Source organism: Passer domesticus, chromosome 10 (genome assembly GCF_036417665.1).
Source record: "Passer domesticus isolate bPasDom1 chromosome 10, bPasDom1.hap1, whole genome shotgun sequence".
NCBI lineage: Eukaryota > Metazoa > Chordata > Aves > Passeriformes > Passeridae > Passer > Passer domesticus.
In genome coordinates this window covers 38,300,048-38,304,028 of record NC_087483.1, presented here as the reverse complement: position 1 = coordinate 38,304,028, position 3,981 = coordinate 38,300,048, and the positions used below count along the sequence as shown (strand labels likewise).

The window sequence follows — 3,981 nt, the reverse complement described above, 5'->3', positions numbered from 1 at the left end:
CTCCAGGAAACCTTCCTGGCAGGAGGCTGACTGTCCCAAGAGCCCTGGGCTCTCTCTTTCACCTTCATTGTCCATGACACGGGAGTGTCCTCCTGTCACCATCCCAGTGTGCATCTGCAATGAAGAAAAGAAAAAAATCTCCCTACTTAGAACTGATGGAGCAGTCTTTTACATTTAAGAGATCCCACTGGCTGAGTTAATTTCTGTCTTCTATCCATGCTGAGAAGCCTCAGAGCGGTGGTAAGTTTTCCAGGTGTCCTGAAAGCAGAAATCAACTGGCTACTCAACCCAATTCACTTTTATTATTCTAAGGTTTTTGTTGGGTTTTTTTTTAAGTGCATAATTTTAATTGCAAACATCTTCCATGCTTATTACCTTTAGATTTAATCTTTCATATCCTACTATTAATAGCAAGGGCCAGATTCAAATAACAAGCTGATCTCTTTAAAGAAAACTGCTTCTGCCTTGTGCAGCCTCTGTGAATTCCTGGGATCAATAATGTTTTGGTAAGCCCTATTTTCAAAAAGTGAAATAATTAAACTTGGGTGGGCTGCATTAGTAAGGCAGATGGTTAAAACTTCTTACCTTGGTGCTCTCTGTTTCACCACTTCTGAAGGCCGATTCAACCCATCTTAAAAATATATCTGAAACATCAGGAGTAGCTTAGGCTGGATCACCTTGATGGTTTCCATCCCTGGGGGGATCCCTCAGTCGTTGCCCCTTTGTAGGATGCTGTTGATGACATGACAGCTATTGAGTTACCAGGGTTTTCTGTCAAATACATTATGCTAATCCAGTAGAAGCCTCTCCTGAGGGTGGGTGATGTGAATTTTTCTCTGGAGGAGTGTTTTTCCCCTTGATTGGGTGATGGCTCTCCTAGATAAAACGGTTAAATATCAGTGATGTAAATCCCACCCTGAGTCTGTGTACAAAACAAGGGAAACTTCTGGGGGTAAAAGATAGTGAACAGTCCTGTTAGGAAGCAGAGATGCCATATGAATCACAATTCTGTTCTTCCAGAGGAGCATTTCCTCCAAGCACATGCTCCATATTTAATTTCTCAGAGCTGATCCTCAGGAAACGAAAATACCCTAAAAATACTATCAAAAGACAAGCCAGGAACTAAATCTTAAAACGTGACTGGTTAATAAAAATCTGTAAAACAGTACATTGCAATCTTCCCCTCACCCACTCTGCAATTCTGAGCATCTTCATATTACTCCCAAACTAAGGTCATGGCCCCTTGTCCCCTGATATCAGCCCTCCCCGCACTGATGTGCCAGCTCCCTTCTCTGCCACAAAGTGATTAACACAATTAGCTTGAATTATGAGCTCCTGTGTCTGGCCTACATTAAGCTGAATTTTGTTCTTGTCAGACTAACAAAGTGACTCTGGCTTGAAAGTCTCTCTGTTTTCTAATTATGTAGTTGGTTTAATAAGGGATGTTACCTTTCCTTATAAAAGATGTTTCTCTTATAACGTTCAGCAATGTGTTCACTCTTAGAAACACTGCTGGTATTTCATTAGCTCAGTTCCCCCTGACTAAGAGAAGGGCACGTGGAAAAATGTCATTCCCCTGCTCTTCTTCCTTGGCTGGGCTAGGTCCTGGCTTTGCTGCCAGGGAATAGGATAATGTCAGTTTGGGTGCAGTCAGCCTGACTGATTTCTGGTCTGTGTGCCAAGGCTGGCCCTCTCTGGAGGTCCTGGCCCAGCTCTGAGGGAGCGATCACGTTCCGAGGTTGAGCTGGGGAGGTGTCGCTGGCATTGTTCATCTCCGCTCTCCTCCTGCACTGGGGCTTTGCTCTGCACCTCAGTGAGGTGCAGGCTTCCACCAAAGCACCCTCCCCCCAGCACAGGAGCAGAGAAAGATCTCCTTGACATGAAATAGCAGAACCTCTTTTTACTCCACTCCTCAGTCTATTCTGACTTCTCTCAGGCAGGGCGAGTGCTGCAGTTTTACTGCAAATGCTCTGTACGGAAAGCACATGTACCTGAAACCATTCCTGTGACCATGTTTGCCTTTCACTCTGCAAATAACTGGGAGTAGATAGCTCCTATCCCTCAGGAGCTGCTGAGGACTGAGAGTGGCTGGGATATGCAGATGAAACATGCCTTTCTCCACAGCAAGGTGTGAAAGCAGGGAGCTCCTTGCCCTTCCGAGTTTCAGGCCAAGGGGCTTCGGTGCTCACGGAGCAAACGGGAAGATGTGTGATTAGGAAACCTCCAAACTTCAGAAACATCTTCATTTCAAATTCTGACTTCCTGCCACGCACATATTCTTCTGCAAGCAGACTCCGAGGCAATTTATTAACAGCTCTGGAGGAGTGATATCTGCAGAATCTGTTTCTCAGCTTTTGACAGCTGAGCAGGGCTAATGTTACTGTTTCAGAGTGTAGAGCAATATATATTCTGTATATTCAATGAAGTGTCCTTTGAAGGTGCAAATGAAACAGCTTATCTGAGGCAAAAAGCTAAAAAACACATGTGAATATTTTAGATCATTTATCAGCACATAGGGAAAAAAAATAGTGAGAATAAAAAGGTAGAGCATATTTTCCAAAGATTTTTTAACCACAATCAACTGGAAGTTTCAACCTGTATTTCTTTCTGGCTCTAGTTAAGTAAATATTTTAATATAATGCATTACAACACATAAACAAATATAACCTAAGCACTTGAAGTACTTTAATTTCTTAAAATAAAAAATTAAAAAACAACAGTGAAGATGTTTCTACAGCCTTGAAAGCTTAAAAAACTTCTCAAACAGACCTAAGCTCAGAAATGAGGGTTTTTAAAGAAATTCTCTAAGTATGAAATAACGAAAAGTTATAGAGGTGCTCCAGGAAGAAATAAAGGGACTTTTGATCACATTAGGGATTTAAAATGAATCATTGAAGTCTTAACATTGTTCTTGAACTTCCCCAGAACAGAAGTGTTCCTTTGCATGAATGTTACAAGGAGGGTGGAAGAAGAAGCTAGAGCAAAGTAGGATTGACATGCATGATGAATTACAGTTCATTAATCCAATTAATGAGTAATTCCAGAAGCTTTAATCCCAGATAAAGCTCTTTATCATAGCTCTGGTGGCTAGTGCTGCACTAACTAAGAGCCTGTCAGCAAATCCATTGCAAGCCTCTATTATATGAAGCCTGCCACGCACTGCCAGAGCTTTTATGGAAATATTTTGTCCAAAGCATTAATGAGAAATACAGAGAAAGAAGCAGTCTCTACACTTATTTGACTGGATTCACATTACAGAAGATTTCAAGGCACATTTAAAAAGACACAGTCCAAGTAAAAGTAACATGAAATATTGATAAGAGCTCTTGGGTTAGAAAGCAAAGTCTGTTCCTGTTTCTGATGTAATCTGTGTGCAGGATTTCCTCATGCACATCCTGGGACTGATGGGAGCCAGTGAAGTATGATGAGGTGTTTTGAAAATAATCTCTGTTCCATTTTTACTGTCTTTAATTTTTTTGGTAGCACTACCTAAAAGTGTGATGATCTCTGCACAATTCAGAAATACAATCCCTCCTCAACTCTCACATGCAAAGAGAGATAAAAGAGGGAATAAAGAGTGGGAATAATATGAGTTTGCACACTGGTTATTCTCATTCCCAGCAGAACAGAGCTCATAAGAGGGAGTTAAGTGTGAGATAAGCATCTGATCTTCTAGTGGGTGTCTAAGAGGGTCAAACAATGGATTAAAATTTGTAAAACAGGAATAAAGAATATATCAGGACTTCCCAGGAATGTTTCCTGTTCAAGAAGCCACTTCAAATTCCTACCTAATGTCCCTGTCAGAGCAGCCTCTTGGCCAGCTCAAATATTTATTCACCCACTGTGATGGCACTGACAACAGCTGGGCCTTCACTGAGACAGACCCCTTTGAAAACTCTGCTGTGACAGCTCTGGATACTGCTGTGCAGTAATTTTCATTTGAGGAGAAGTTGGCTACCCAACTCTAGGACCATAAATTCA

General features: G+C 41.6%; 1 long non-coding RNA gene across 1 annotated transcript in view; it reads right to left on the bottom strand.

Annotated features, from left to right (window-relative positions):
- Positions 1-2,163: 2,163 nt before the first annotated feature.
- LOC135309229 (uncharacterized) overlaps positions 2,164-3,981 on the bottom strand; it is a 45,859-nt gene continuing 44,041 nt past the window's right edge. Inside the window, exon 3 of the long non-coding RNA XR_010369523.1 lies at positions 2,164-2,471. This is a non-coding gene — a long non-coding RNA (uncharacterized LOC135309229). The remainder of the gene's footprint in view (positions 2,472-3,981) is intronic.